General features: G+C 39.7%; 1 protein-coding gene across 1 annotated transcript in view; it reads left to right on the plus strand.

Annotated features, from left to right (window-relative positions):
- Window positions 1-6,169: 6,169 nt before the first annotated feature.
- KPNA1 (karyopherin subunit alpha 1) overlaps window positions 6,170-16,697 on the plus strand; it is a 70,375-nt gene continuing 59,847 nt past the window's right edge. Inside the window, exon 1 of the mRNA XM_035000037.1 lies at window positions 6,170-6,363. The gene's annotated coding sequence lies outside the window, so the exon portion shown is untranslated. The remainder of the gene's footprint in view (window positions 6,364-16,697) is intronic.

Here is a 16,697-nt window from a genome sequence, read left to right on the forward strand (position 1 = left end):
TGTGACTTGTACAAGTTGAATTTTTTTTAACATTGTGAATGTAGTGACCATATTTTATAAGAGTGGCAATAATGAAGATGAGAGGGCACCTGGGTGGCTCAGTTGGTTAAGCGACTGCCTTCGGCTCAGGTCATGATCCTGGAGTCCCGGGATCGAGTCCCGCATCGGGCTCCCTGCTCAGTGGAGAGCCTGCTTCTGCCTCTCTCTCTCTGCCTGCCTCTCTGCCTACTTGTGCTTTCTCTCTGTGTGTCAAATAAATAAATAAAATCTTTAAAAAAAAAAATAATGAAGATGAGAATGGTTATAACACCACCAACAGCATGACCCAGATATCACTGCAAAAGAAAGCTAAACGACTAATGCAATGTTGATGACCAATGGAAGACAATATAACTGGATTAGGAAGGTAAATAACAAAAACAGAGCATACTGCACAACATGCAGAGAAGAATTTGGGATTGGCTATGGTGGAGAAGAGGATGTGAAAGTGCATATGGAGACTGAATCTTACAAGTCTGGGATAAGAGAGACAAGGACTTCAGGATCAATCAAAAGTTTTTTAGTTTCTCAAAGACACCAATACTCCTGAAAATAGCAGCTGCTGAATTATCTTGGACTATCACATGAACCAGTGCGCATTACTGTATGGTACCTTTGACTGCTCTATGGAACTGAATAAGGTTACATTTCCTGATTCAAAACAAAACAGAACAAAACAAAACTCCCCTCTACCTCTTAAGGCAATTTGACCTGAAAAATGGGAGTTTCAAATTGGCTTCTTAATGTTTATTAAGATTTTTTTTTTAAGATTTTATTTTATTTATTTGACAGAGATAGAGACAGCGAGAGAGGGAACACAAGCAGGGGGAATGGGAGAGGGAGAAGCAGGCTTCCCGCTGAGCAGGGAGCCCGATGCGGGGCTCAATCCCAGGACCCTGGGACCATGACCTGAGCCGAAGGCAGATGCTCAACGACCGAGCCACCCAGGCGCCTCTTATTAAGATTTTAAATGAAACCATAGACACACAAAACAAAGGGTGTTCTATCTTGTCCAAAGACAAAGTAGACTTGGCTCATGTATCTGCTTTCAGTGCAAATGTTAATTTTGACAAATCATATTCAGTTTCTAAACTTCCAAAGAAAATGAAACCATCTCATCTGCGAAGTACCTTATACACAACACTGCTAAAAATAAAAAAGGGTGTCGTTTGCTTACTTGGGATATGGAGGTTTTCATAATGGAAGTGTTTGGTCATTTCAGTTTCCTCAAAATGTGCAGAAGCATTTAATTAAACTTTTGACTTTATAGAAATGGAAGGAGATAGCTACCTGAAACATGTGCCTACAAGATGATTATCATTGGGGGTGCCTGGCTGGCTCGGTCGGTAGGGCACACGACTTTAATCTCAGGGTTGTGAGTTCAAGCCCTGTGGTGGGTATAGAGACTACTTAAAAAATAAGAAAGTAAATAAATAAAACCACATTTTATACATATATATACACACACACATATATATATGTATATATACACCCCCCCACACATATATATAAAAGATGACTATCATTGTTGCTAGCCATAGAAAACATGTTAAAACATGACTATCATTGTTGCTAGCCATAGAAAACTGCCTTAAAATCATATTTTCAAAGTGTGGACAAGAAGAATGTCCTGCTTCAATTTGGAAATATGTTGAGGATGAGAATGGAGAGGACTACAGTGAAACAGAAATAAACATGCTGGTTCTCTAAAACTGTCTGATAATCCTTGAAGAGGGCATGAGGAATCTAGCAAAAGATGAACCAACTGCACCTGAGTTATTCAATGTTATGTTAGATTGAGTAAAAAACTCTAACAGATAAAAAGAAAAAAGATGAATTTTTTTGGAAATAAATTATTTCAGAACTTTTTAAGAAGTCCTTAAAAAGGGGCACCTGGATGGCACAGTAAATTAAGCACCCAACTTTTGCTTTCCGCTCAGGTCGTCATCTCAGGGTCCTGAGATGAAGCCCTGTGTCAGGCTCCATGCTCAGCACAGAGGAGTCAGCTTGGGACTCTCTCTTCCTGCCCTTCTGCTCCTCCCCCCTGCTGTGCATGCTCTCTCTCTCTCTTTAAAATAAACAAATCTTGGGGCACCTGGGTGGCTCAGTTGGTTAAGCGACTGCCTTCGGCTCAGGTCATGGTCCTGGAGTCCCAGGATCGAGTCCCGCTCGGCAGGGAGTCTGCTTCTCCCTCTGACCCTCCTCCCTCTCATGCTCTCTGTCTCTCATTCTCTCTCTCTCAAATAAAAAAAAAAAATCTTTAAAAAAAAATAATAAAATAAAATAAACAAATCTTAAGAAAAAAAAGAAGCCCCTAAAAAAAGGCGACCAAGTTAAGCAGAACTTTTTGAATTTCTTTACTAAAACTGTAAACTTAACTTGGAAGCTAACTTCAATTTCACAAGTTTAAATTACTTTTGTATTTTAAAACCATTTTCCCTGGAGAAGAGAGGTTTAACTTATGATGACATACAATGTGCTTCACAATGTTTTTAAAATGATGAATAGTTTAGATAGGGATAGCTTACGTGGTTAATTTAGAGAGGCAAAGAACTTAGTTGACAAACATCTGGCTTACCAAAGCAAGTCTGTAGATACAAAGTAGGTAGACACTTTGGAGAGCTGGAAACAAATCCCTACAAATTTAGAAATGTGCTGTGCTAGTAAATAAAATCCTAAGTATTCTGTGCTCACTTTCATTGAGAGAATATGTATTGACTTTAACTATTATGTAAAAAAAAAAAAAAAAAAAAGTTCTAAAGCCTCCAGGCAGTTCAGAGAAGTATTAATGGAAAAGGAAATAAAGAATAAAAAATTCCCATTGTATCATAGAACAGAAAGAAACATATCATTGTTATTTTTTTAATTTAATATAGGTAGTATCTGTTTAGTTCTACTGTATTTACATTCTCCTTTAAAATTCTTACATTTATGTATCTTAAGAATATAGAATAATATATCCCACAAAATTTAAATATGCAAAAAAGTTAAAAGAGTTAAAATAAATTGCTGTACCAGAGGATAGAAAAGAACATAAAGATATTATGTTATAAAAATATTGGGGTGCCTGGGTGGCTCAATTGGTTAAGTGTCTGCCTTCAGGTCATGATCTCAGGGTCCTGAGATGGAGACCTGTGTCAGGCTCCCTGCTCAGTGGGGAGTCTGCTTCTCTCTCTCCCTCTGCCCCTCCCCCCACAACTTGCTCTTTCTCAATCTCGCTCTCTCAACTATATAAATAAAATCTTTAAAAAAAATAAAAAAATTTTAAATTCCCAACTCCTGATTTCAGCTCAGATCATGGTCTCAGGGTTGTGAGATCAAGCCCCATGTCCAGCTCTGCACTGGGTGTGGAGCCTGCTTAAGATTCTCTCTCTCTCTCACTCTGCCCCTCCCCCTCTTTCAAAAATTGTTATATTTTTCTCTGGTATGTTATTTGCTTAATTATAGTTAGTCTTCCTATTTTACTAGTTTCCACTTTCAGCTAGTCCTATTGCTGTTTTAAGTAACAGCATTAATGCAACAGAAAAGAAATATAACAATATATAATTTCAAGTAAATACATGTTTTTATATTAAAGTAATAACATATATGTATAATTATATTATTATTTATTTTCACACCTATCAGATTGACAAAAATAAAAAAAAGCCAGACATTTCCAAATGTTAGCAAGGATGTTTGGAAAAGAGAATCTTATATATTGCTTGTGGAGTATAAATTGGTACAACCACTTTGTGAAATCATCTAGCAATATTTAGTATATTAGTTTTCTATTTTTGTGTAACAAATTACCAGAAACCTAGCAGCTTAAAACATATTATCTCACAATGTCTGTGCCCCAGGAGTCTAGGCACAGCTTGACTGTTTCCTTGGCTCAGGGTCTCACAAAGCTGTAATCAAGGTATAAGTCAGGCTGTCTTCTCATCTGGGGGCTTGACTGGGGAAGAGTCACTTCCAAGCTCTCTCAGGTTGTTGACAGAATTCATTTCCTCATCGTTGTAGGACTGAGGGGCCTGGCTTCTTACTGGCTGTCAGCTGGAGGCACTCAGGTCCTAGAAGCCATCAGTAGTTCCCTGCCACATGACCCTCTCCTTAGTTCACAGCATGACAGCTCACTTCTTCAAGCCCGGTAGGAGCATGTCTAGCCCCAGTCTGCTAAGATGAAATGTAATCATGGGACTGACATCCCATTATCTTTGCCATATTCTACTGGCTAGAATTAAGTCAAAGGTCCCACTCACATTTGAGGGGTAAGGATTAATACGGCAACACTAGGGGGCAAAGATCATGGGGGCCATCTTAGAATTCTGCCTACCACAGCTAGTGAAATTAAAGATGCAGTATCCTAGGATCTAGCAGTTTCCTTATACACACAAAAATGTGTCCAAAAATGTTCATAGCAGTATTGTTTGTAATAGCAAAACTATTGTTCTACAATTTTAAAATTTCTCAAACTACAAAAAGATAAAGTCAGAGAGATACTCACTAATAAAACATGTGTGGTATGATAACTTTTTTTTTTAAGATTATTTATTTATTTATTTGACAGAGAGAGAGACAGCGAGAGAGGGAACACAAGCAGGGGGAGTGGGAGAGGGAGAAGCAGGCTTCCCGCCGAGCAGGGAGCCCAATGCTGGGCTCCATCCCAGGACCCTGAGATCATGACCCGAGCCAAAGGCAGACCCTTACCGACTGAGCCACCCAGGCACCCCTGTTAACATTTTTTTTTAAAAAGTAACATATATATATATAAGAATTTTGCTTCAGCAATGGCCTGTTGTCGAACAAATTCTCCAGCACTGCAAATAACTGGACAAAATATAAAAACACTAAGGCATGGAGGAGCCACCAAGGCAGTAAGAATTTGTGGGTCCCAGATCTGGAAGAAAATGGAAGCCATAAGAGATAAGCCTGATGTTTGCCATCCCTTTTCCACCTGAGGTGATTGCTAACTCTGAAAGCAGTGGCTGAAAAACTGAGTAGAGCTTTTGGCTTTCTCATGGGGCTGAGGAAGCTGGGCCCAGAAAGAGAGGCTGGGCCAAGGAAGAAGGGCCCTAGCTACGAGTAAGGGTGAACTGGAAAGAACCTAGTTTTCACAAAGACTAAAGTCCAGCTCTGAATTAAGATCATTCAGTTCCTGATTGGAATAAAGTGATCTCTCATCAGTTTAGCTGAGGTCAGGTATACTTGCCCCTAAGTCTCTCCCTTAGAACACCTTCCCTTCCCCCAGTCCCCTTGCTCACACTCAATTCATCCTAAAAAGCACACCATTCACCAGTGGAGAATGCTGATGCGGCAGGAAGAGATCGAGGACAAATGAACATTTCATAGCCTAGGATTCAGGTAGTGTATGGACCTCCCTCCCACACTTAACGAATTAAGCTACCAGATTTCTTTCATGTTGCTTCTCTGCCAGTGTTTTAAATCAATTTGATAAACCATGTCACGTGTAAGACTTTCTATTCTGTGACCTCTGCTTGGCTGGCTTCAGTCCTTCTTCTTTTGAAAGCACTCTTCAAAAGGAATGCCATCAGTTTTAACAGTAACAATTATTTGCCCAAACTTTCGTTTGCGAGCACTTGGGAGTGAAGCAACTATTTATGTTTTATTTAATTTCTTAATTATTTTTGATACTTTTCATACATTATCGGGCAAAGGGGAAGGGAAAGAACAACAACAAAATACCCAGAAGCCTCTTCACACGTGCTGCCTGCGATGCTTTAGACACGAGCACTGACTTTTAACACTTTTGCAATACTCCCTCAGCCTTCACTCATTCCATCGTTCATTCAGGAAACGTGTATTAGGTACAAACTGTGTTAGAGGCTAGTTATAGACAGGGGAGGTGAGGATCAATCCACCTAGGAAGCGCTGTGAAGACAGATTTGTAGACACAACTTTGCAATTCAACCTAAGTACCGTCTCACGGTCACTCCACCACGATTCTCCAACTTTTGCCATTGACTGCGAATCTCCTCCTCAGCCAGACCTTCCCGATCCTCGACTGTTCCTTCACTGGTTCTCCCTAGCCACTAGGACTTCCCAGTGAAAGAAGGGTAGAAAACTACATCTCCCGGCAGCCTCTGCATTAGGGCATCAGAAGGAAGCGCGCAGGCGTGCGGGCCAGCCCCCGCGCGCAGGCGCCCTGCGAACGCCCGCTGAGCTGGGTCTCGCTGCTGGGTGCGCGGCGGCGGAGAGCGAGGCCTGGTGAGCACCGGCGCTGGCCGGCTGTTGCAGCTTGTGCGCGGGAGAGGTACGGCGGGCCGGCAAGCGAGCGAGCGGCCCACCCCAGCATCGGCACCGGGATCGGTTGCCTTGAGCCTGGTGAGTGCGGGGCCCCGTGGCTCCGGCCCCTCCCCCTCCCGCTGGCGGATCCGGCAGCCCTCGGCGGGACCCGGGAGAGGCCCCGGGGCGAGGGCGGGCGCCGGCCGGGCTCGAGCTCTGGTCCCTGGGCCCGGGCGCTAGCGGCGCGTCCGTGCGTCACGGGCCCGGCTGTCCTAACGGCCGCGCGGCCGGCGGAGGGGAGGGTGGGGGTGGGGAGCGCTGGTGTGATCGCCAAGGGGAACGCCGGTCGTGGCGAGGCGAGGCAGGGCGGGGCGGCGGCGGGGCTGGAAGCGGCGCCGGGGACTGCGGGGCGCCGAGGCAGCGGGGCGGAGAGGAGGCGAGCGCTGAGCGTGCGCCGCGGCCCGGCGCGAGCGGGCGGCGGGGGGCGGGGGTGGGCAGCGCCGAGTGCTGGGGCTGAGGCAGGAGGGAGCAGGGGGCGCGGGTAGAAATCCTGACCGAGGTTGGAAGGGACCGTCTCGGAAATTCACAAGTTAGAGCCCGAGCCGGAGCCGGTGGTTGGGAGGGAGGGGGGCGGGGGTGGAGACGGACGACTGCAGTTTACAGATGTCATAACAACATGGGCCTGAAGCGGCTGACCGGGGTGTGGTAATTATAGGAATGACAGAACTTCGTCTGCACATAGTGTAAGTGGTGATGCGAGGGGAACAGCGAAGTATTAGATGAAGCGCAAAATGGGAGGAGAAAACCCAAGGATGACTGGAGTCAGGGAAGTCGTTTTGAAGGAATGTTTTAGGTTGGAAGGAAAGTATTTAATGTGCCACTTTTAAGGGAAAGATTCCAAATCATTGGTTTTTTAAGTTTTAAATTCAGAATAAACGATTTTGAAGTTCTCTTTCTAAAACATGCTAATAGATAATATTCCTAACTTTTTCAGTCCTTTTTTTCTTTAAGAAACAGTTCCTTCAAAACCCCTGTTTCTCAGCAGTAGATGAGTAAGTGATTTTCCTCTTTCTTGTTGCTTCAAGGCTCATTCTTGACGTTAACTTGTTCTTGTGTTTGTAATATTTTGAAACGGATCCAGAAGTTATTTCCCCTTAAAAATTGAGGAGATGAAATTTTAACTTTTCAAAGGAAAATGATAATGAAGTCTATTGTATTTTTACTGAAATCATTTATTCTTGGGGGGCACTGTGTATACCTGATTGTAAGATGGAGGACTTGAGAGAAAGGAATGAACATTTGAGCTCCTTTCCAGGTATTGTACTGAATACCTTAGGTATAGTAAAACACCTAATCCTCACAGTAACTTTGAAGTAGATGTTAATTTTTCGATTCTACCAATGAAACTTTGAAGGCCAGGGAAGTTAAATGACTTACCTAAGGTTATCCAGTTTTTGTTGGAACCAGCCTCAGAACCCAGGATCACTGCCATTTTAAGAATTACTTCTCAAAAAACAAAAAGAATCATTTCTCCTCTTCTTTCATACTTCTTTGTTGTGTTTTTTGTTAAATTTAATGTTCATTCAGTGAATACTTATTGTGTGCTCTGAGACTAGTGACACTCAGACATGGCCAAAACACTGTTTACTATGTCATGGAAATGATAGTCTGGAGGGGAAGACTAACATAATGAATACAAATATTAACTGCATGGCGTTTTATCAGGCATTATAATTGAGCAGAAACTGTAATGTACTCTAGTAAACAGCAAAGGAAGTTCAAATGGAATCAGACATGAGCCTTAAGGAATTTACAGTCTAGTAGAGAAACAAAACATATAAAAACCTAGAATAAACTATAGGAGTAAAAACCTCACCTGAAGTTAGTATACTTGCATTTTGTTACTTTAGGTCCTCTTCACAGACCTACGATTTAATATTATGGACATTGACTTTTATCTAGGATTGGTGCCTAATAAAAGACAACATGAAAAAAATCTTCATTGCCATCCAAGACACTTTCTAATTTATTTATTGGTCCTTATAAAGTAGATACTTTAGAGACAAATTCTTTTTAAGACAAATTGATAGACCTTTTTTTATTTTAAACAAATGACTACTTTTATTAGATCATTTGTGTTTTTAAGCCATCCTGTTGCTCTTTACACTTTGGCTGTCAGGAGGTTCAGAGCCGTTTCTAATTTTTGTAATTTTCTTCAGCCTCAGCTATGTTATAAACTATATCAGATAGTTTGGAATTCCTCTCAGTTTTTTCCTAGACTATTCTTTGTTACCTGTTGCTCTCAATTCAGTTTCTACCTTTTCCCTTTCATTTGAGATTAAGGATTATATCTTGTTTTTGGCTCCATTGTTTTCACACAGTGTTTGTTAAATTAATGATTGTCTTGAATTATGATGTTTGTGTGAAGTCTGTCAGATTGTTTTTAGAAGTATGTATGAATACTTTGTATAAAATCAATTAAGACTTTGGGCCATGCAAGTAAAAGTGACTGACCTAGTGATAAAGGTAATTCCCTGTTACTGAGTCTTTGTTTTAAGATCGCTGTACTCTGCAGGTATTATGAATTCAGCTGTAATAATGGAAGAAAACGTTGGAAATAGTAAACAATTCAATTAGCTGATTGGGGCTGATTTCACTCTGTTCTTGCTGCAGTAAGCAGGAGGTGGCCCCAGGCCAATGGGGGGCCAGATAGGGCCTGCATTAGAAAATTTTGAGGCCCTGCAGTGAAAGAGCAGGGATGAAGACTGATGGAACGTGCAGTTCTGTTTGTTTTTTTTTTTTTTTAAGATGTTGCAACCCCACAAAACACAGATTGAAGTGATAAAATGTTTCTGACCTAGTGTAGTAGATTAATTAGGACAGTTCTTGAAAGCAGGCAATAATCCAGAATGTGGATAATAGGGATAATCTTCTTCACATAACAAGAATAATGCTGCTCTTCATATACAAAGATAAGTCTGCTTACTCATCGTGATTGATTTTCCAGCATGAGGAGGGATATGTGCTGAGTTGTCCATGAGTCTCTGTATTCTGACCAACAAGGCAGCTTGGGGCCAGAATGGGGGCTTGTAGCTAGGGAACAGAAAGACAAGCAGGAGGGACTGACATCTATTGATGGATCAAGCATTACCATAAGTATTTTCTCTTAATTATCCTTGCAAAACCACTTTGAGGAGGTGGTTACATGTACAGGGTGGTTAGGTAACTTGCCCTACTTCACATGGTACGTGATGGAGCTGGAATTCAAACAGGGCTATTTGTACTATGTTCACATCAACCATTGAAGCTTGATTTTGTCTTGGTTTGCAGTTCAGTCTCCCAAGCAGAACAAACTAGATGTAGTTCTTTTAGTATCATTAAATGATACTGTGAAGATCTAATTTACTAAAAGTTGAAGAAAGGCTGTTAGAGTTCCTTGCTTTATTGCCATTAAAAAAATACAATTTTTTAATTAGAATACTGTATGAAAAACAACTGTCCCCTGTCTCAGCCCCTGCACTTTTAGAGCCTACCCCCACCTTTTTTTATTTGAAGTAGGCTCCATGCCCAGTGTGGAGCCCTACGCCGGGCTTGAACTTATGACCCTGAGATCAAGACCTAAGCTGAGATCAAGAGTCAGATGCTTAACCGATTGAGCCACCCAGGTGCCCCTACCCCCCTTTTTTTTAGCCGTTTGTTCTCATATTAATTAATAATTTGCTTCTTCTTGAGATAGCAATTCAGGCATTATCTATTGACTTTCCTCCATGTATACACACTGCCTCTCCCATCCTCCCAGTATAATTGACATAGTTTTTTATTAAGTCAATATTCAGAGTGTTTACAGTATTATAGTTATGTAAATATTCACAGCTGAACCACGTAGTGTATTATGATGTCATCTCTTCTGTTAACCAGTTTGTGTTTTTCCAGGAGTAAATACTTTTTTCCCCCTCCCTTCATTTCCTGAGATAGCTGTCCTAGAACTCTCCCTCCTTTTAATGCAGTCTGGACTGGTAACTTTCTAGGCCTACTTGCCACCAGTTATCCTGGAAGTTCTCTTTACATCACTCTTGAAATTCTCTTGGCATCTCTCCTATATTGGGTCTCCTGTTTCCCATATTTTCTTAGCCTCCTGAGAAAGGATACCTGGGAAGTATAAAAACTTTCTGAATGCATGACTGAAATGAATCTCTATTCTATCTTAACATTTCATCAATAATTTGGCTGGGTATAAAATTGTAGGCTTAAAAAGTTTGGAAGTCATGGGCGCCTGGGTGGCTCAGTTGGTTGGGCGACTGCCTTCGGCTCAGGTCATGATCCTGGAGTCCCTGGATCGAGTCCCGCATTGGGCTCCCTGCTCGGCAGGGAGCCTGCTTCTCCCTCTGACCCTCCTCCCTCTCATGCTCTCTGTCTCTCATTCTCTCTGTCTCAAATAAATAAATAAAATCTTTAAAAAAAAAAAAAGTTTGGAAGTCATAGCTTGTTTTCTTGCATTCCGTTGTTGCTGTTGAAGTCCAAAACCATTCTGATTCTTTGTGACCTTGCCATCTTTCTTTTTGGATATTATTTTTAACCCCTGAAATTTCATAATAATATGCCTAGATAGGTTTTTTTTTTTTGGTTTTAATTTAAGGCCACTCCATGGATGCTTACAAACTGGAAATTTATGTCCTTTAGTTCTGGAAAAACATTTTTTATTATTTTTTGGACTTCAGGTAGAAAGAATTTTAAAGTTAATTATGCTTCTCTGTTATTGATGTACTATCATCAGACTGTACAGGGTTCTTTAAATTTTCCTTTCATTTCTAAGCCCTACTTCCCCATTACCCTTTTCTGCAGGTATCCACTGCATTGTGATTTATATATTTCTTGATTATATATGAATCATTGTGAAATATGTCATGGTGCGTGTGTGTGTATGTGTATGTATTTAGTTTATGTATTATGTTACAGACCTTGTCCTGTTTCTTACTTTTTTTACTCAGCATTGTTTTGGAGACCTTTCTGTTTTGTTGTGTATACATATAGTTGTGTATAATATAATTCCATAATATGCATCTACCACATTTTATTTTTATTTCCCACCTTTCTTGCATCAGAAATACACTGTGGTAAATATACTCTTACTTGTATATTATTATGGACCTGTGTGAGAAGTTCTCTGGGATATATACCTAGGAGTGGGATTCCTGGGTCATAGAATAGGAGCACTAGTTTATGTGCTTACTAGAACTACAAGAGGGTTGTTTGCCCACATCTTTGTCTGTACTTGTTTTTTTTTGTTTTGTTTTGTTTTTAAGATTTTATGTATTCATTTGACAGAGACACAGCGAGAGAGGGTGCACAAGCAGTGGGAGTGGGAGAGGGAGAAGCAGGCTTCCCGCGGAGCAGGGAGCCCGATGTGGGGCTCCATCCCAGGACCCTGGGATCATGACCTCAGCCGAAGGCAGACGCTCAACCGACTGAGCCACCCAGGCGCCCCTCAGTACTTGGTTTTATTCAACTTTCTAGTATTTGCCAGTCTGATGGATATAAAGTAGGTATCTCATTGTTTCAGTTTACATTCTCTGATTATTAATGAGTTTGAGCATCTCTTGGATCCATTCAGGTTTTCCCTTTTGAAAATTTTCTGTTTTGCCCTTAGTTTCTCTTTGCTTTGGGTTGCTGTCTTTTTTTTTTTGGTTTGCAGAAGTTCCTTGTGGAGGTTAGATTTGAATGGTCTGTTGATTTTAGGTTGGAAAATATCTCCTCCAAGCCTGTCATCTTTCTGTTAATTTTGTCTGCAGTGTCTTTCATTGAACGGATATTCTAAATTTGATGCCTTGTTTCTTTGATAATCTCTTCATCAATTTTTTTGTTCTCTGTTGGAATTTGTATTATTTGGGTATTGGAACTCATGTGTTGTTCTTTTATTTTTATTTTTATTTTTTTTAAGATTTTATTTCTTTGACAGGGAGAGAAAGTACAAGCAGGGGGAGTGGCAGGAAGAGAGAGAGGGAGAAGCAGACTCCCCACTGAGCAGAGAGCCCGCAGGGCTCAATCCTAGACCCTGGGATCATGACCTGAGCCGAAGGCAGACGCTTAACTGACTGAGCCACCCAGGCACCCCTCGTAGGTTGTTCTTTTTTCTTTTTTTTCCTCCCTCTTACTTTCCATCAGTCTTTTTGGTTCTGCTTTCTAAGAAATTTCCTAAGTGTTATCTTCCAACCTTCCTATTGAGTTCTAATTTCTATCCACACTTTAAGTTTCTTAGAGCTCATTCTCTGTTATAGTATCTTTATATTGTTTCGTAGACACTATAATCCTTTTGAAGATTTCATGGTGGTTTTTTTTCTTAAGTTTTCTTTTTTCCCCCCACTTTGCTCTGTTTCTTCCAAGTTCCTTTTTTTGTTTCTATTGTTGTCTTTTCTCTGTAGCGGCTTTCCCCAGCTATAATCTTATATGGCTGTCCATTCATATTTAAGAGTGAAGTGCCAAAAACTGAACTGAAAATTCAGTAGGTGTGGCTTGTTAAAGGTGGCCATTTATGGGAGGAGGGGACACTCATAGGTCTTTTCTCTTGGGCTGGTCAGTTTCCTTGAGAAAGAGAGCCTCCAGTCTCTTGTGGGGAGGTTATGTACACCTGGCTGCTGTGTTTTGAGTACCTATCTTAGAAAAGGAGCTGGGGTTCTCACTGTTCATTGTGTTCTTGTAATCCTATTTTCTGTTTGGCATATTACTACCCCCTTACCTGTACTGGAGACCTCCATTTTGGAGTCTCTTTAGTTTGGTTTCTTCAAAGTAATCTTTTCCACAACTGTAGGGTTGGGGAAGGGATGGTTGCCTGCTTCTGAACAGTGGGGGAGGAAATCTGGCTATGATGACTGTTTTGTAGACTTTCAGCTAACCTTCTAGTGTTGCTCCCTCAATCTTCAGAGATGCTTCTGGGCAGTGTGAATCAGCTTCTTTGCAGGTGCTTAGGCTTTAGAGTTCTCCACTTTGCTAGTATAATATCGCTTGACCACCTGTTTTATAGTTTCTAACAAGGTTTTGACATCTTATCATATGTGATTTGCTCCTTTCTATCCTGTGGGTCATTCCTTTGAAAAAAAGTTAAAATTTTAGTGTTGATCAATCTACCAAATTTACCGTTTTATTTCTTTATACAGACTTTTAAAAAAAATTTTGAGTATAGTTGAAACACAATATTACATTAGTTCATAAACTATTTTCTGGTCTATTCATTCTTTTCATAGCATTTGAGGGACTGCTGTATGCTCAGTCCTGTGATTAGTATTGAAGATTAAAATTAAAATTTCTGAGGGGGGCCTGGCTGGCTTGGTTGGTGGAGTGTGCAGCTTTTGATCTCAGGGTTGTGGGTTCAGGTCCCATGTTGGGTGCAGAGATAACTTAAAAATAAAATCTTAAAAAATTAAAATTTCTGAGCTTTTGAGTTGTTAATAAATTTTGGGAAGAAAGGTACATCCTGATTGTGCTGCTTCTTAATTTGAAATGTGAAAACCCTCATAAGTTCACATGTGATAGATATATTACAGAACTTATTAATTTCAGTAATGAATATGAATTGGATTAAGGTAAGTTTGTGGTTTTTCTTTTTTAACATGAAGGAACTCTTTACACCATTTTGGGGAAAGATTTATTTAAAAAAAAAAAAAATCCAAGGGGCTTCTGGGCGGCTCAGTCAGTGAGTGGAGACTCTTGATTTTGGCTCAGGTCATGATCTCAGGGGCGTGGGATTGAGCCCCGCCTCGGGCTCTGCACTCAGCAAGGAGTCTGTTCCATCCTGGATTCTCTCCCTCTCCCTCTGTCCCCTACCTTCCCCTACCCACCATGGGCATGCGCTCATGGGCTCTCTCTCTTTTTAAAGATTTTATTTATTTGAGAGAGAGAGACAGCATGAGCAGGGGGAGGGGGGCGAAGCAGAGGGAGAGGGAGAAGCAGACTCACCCCTGAGCAGGGAACTTGACATGGCCAGATCCCAGGACCTGGGATCGTGACCTGAGTCAAAGGCAGACGCTTAATCTACTGAGCCATCCAGGTGCCCCTCTCTTAAATAAATAAATCTTTAAAGAAAAAATAAAAATTAAGAATAAAAATAATCCAACGACATATAAGGGAAGAGGTAGTTTTTCTTAAAGACCTGGAGTATTCAGTCAGAACTTTGAAATAGCAGAACATTGAGTTCATAAAATTCTAGCCAAAAGTAAAGAATGCAGTGTTGTCAGTGTTTTAGGTAGGCTGGGACACTTCACTGTAGTAAATATATGCTTTCAGCTCTACTTTTTGAAAGTTTTTCTTATTGTATAAATAGTATATTGCTTACTCTAGAAAATTTGGAAGATACAGAAAAATAATATTAACTTGCTCTTAAAATTTTTGTATACCACTTTAAGTTATGAAGTAATTTTAAAGGTATAGAGAATAATATAAGTTGGGTTTTTCTTCCCAACATCCGGATTTTTCATATGTTAGTATTATATTTCTCATTTCTCAGTATGTTATTTCCATAACCAAGCCCTCATTTTGGAATTTTTAGGTTTACAGTTTTTCACTGTAACAATCACACTGCAGTGAACAGTCTTATACATACTGCTAATTTTATTTCCTTTGGGTATATTCCAAAAGTGGAATTACTGAATCCTAGGGTATGGGTTTCTTAAATCCTTAGTAAATATTTTCCTTTAAATGTTTGGCTATTGAGAAGGACTTTGGGGGAACATTGCAAGTTGGGAACCCATAGATACTGGAAGGTGAGATCAGAATTCAGGGTCAAAGGTTATAATCAACTTCCTAATGGAAGAAAGTTTGAAGCTGGGACATGAAAGAAAGTAGGTATTTCTATTAGATTAATAGGGTTAGAGCTATAAGAGGTAACCAGAGATGAGACCATAAATCACGTCTGCAGCATTGACTTCTCATAGGAGAGACTTAGGGCAGTGGTTTTTCATACTTTGCCCCCACTAGAATGTCACTTAAATAAAGGAGCTCTTTGAATTATTTTATAGGAAAAATAATGAGTAGGATATTTTCAATTTTACTTTTCTTCTCTAGTTTTTATTAAAATCTTTTAAAAGGGCCTGTAACCACTTGATTATAAGTTGGTAACAAATGAATAATTAATATTCACAAATGAACTGAAAGCTTTTTTATACTTAAATTCATTTATGCTTACATTTATAAATCCATAACTTATTTTGTAGTCATATTTTCTTGTGGTCATGTTTTCTAATAAAATTATGTTTAATTTATATGATTAAATAAATTAATTAACTATATTAGTGTTTTATGGTATTTCACAAAGAATATGTTGAATGTTAAATATTCAGAATTTTTAGTGTGTGTTTGGGATTTACTGACTAGGTGGATTGACTCAGCACACTAAGTATACCATCTTGAATATAATAAAATATAAAAAGATCTACATTCAGTGTGTTGGGTATAGATTGATGTAGAATGGAGAGAGTATTTATTGACTCAATCAATGCCAAGTTTTCTTGTAGGACAAAGAATTTCAAATTTGATTTACGATGTGCTAAAGATTAATTCTAGATCTTTAGGCATCAAAGTAATATAATGAAAAAGGTGTTGAGATTAATCTGAGAGCTGTGTGAAGGATGCCTTGAAGAGCAGAGAGCCAGAGGTTAAGGAAGGGTGGGTTAGAGTTCTTGCAGTTATGTGGATATAGGATGACAAGTATCTGGACTAGACTGGTGGCAGTGAGAATAGACAGGAGCAGATAAAATCAAACACTTTGGATAGAGTAATAAGGAAAATTTGATAATTAACTAAATGGACATGAAGGAGGAAGTGGAAGATTTCATTTTGGAAGAGTAGAGTGCATTTGTATTTTACCACCAGTTTTGCATCTGGTTTTCAATTTTATTGCTTTCTTGGCTTTATTTCCTCAGAAAACATGGAAAATTAGGCATAATGGCTTTAATTTTAAAGGCTTCTGGTTCCTGCGAGGGTACTTTGAAAAATTATTGACAGCAACTTAGATTTTTTAATTAATTGTCTAGGTGATAATATCCTAAAAATATTTGATTAGGATAAGCAAAATTTTTCATACTATTACTTTGTTATTCCTCTTATAATCCTCTGTAGATTTTGTTTCATTTCTTTGTTATCAAAGTTCCTTTCAATCTAACTTAAGCCTACATTTAGCTGTATTTTGCATTATTTTCCAGTAAAGCTTTTGCTCCATTATAGTGTTTTTCAATTGCAGATGTATCTCAGAATTTGCTTGGGAATCTTTGAAAGAAAAAAACAAAACACCAGAGACCTAGTATGTGCCTCAGACTTATTAATCAAATTCTTTGGAAGGACAGCTGAGGTATCTGTTTTTTAAAAAGCTCTCCCATGTGACAGATAAAATCCCCTCTTTAACCCACAAAGAGGGGGAACCAACCAATCTCAGTTATCAATATAAG

Source organism: Mirounga leonina, unplaced genomic scaffold (assembly GCF_011800145.1).
Source record: "Mirounga leonina isolate KUSES-001 unplaced genomic scaffold, KU_Mleo_1.0 Mir_115, whole genome shotgun sequence".
NCBI classification, from domain to species: Eukaryota; Metazoa; Chordata; class Mammalia; order Carnivora; family Phocidae; genus Mirounga; species Mirounga leonina.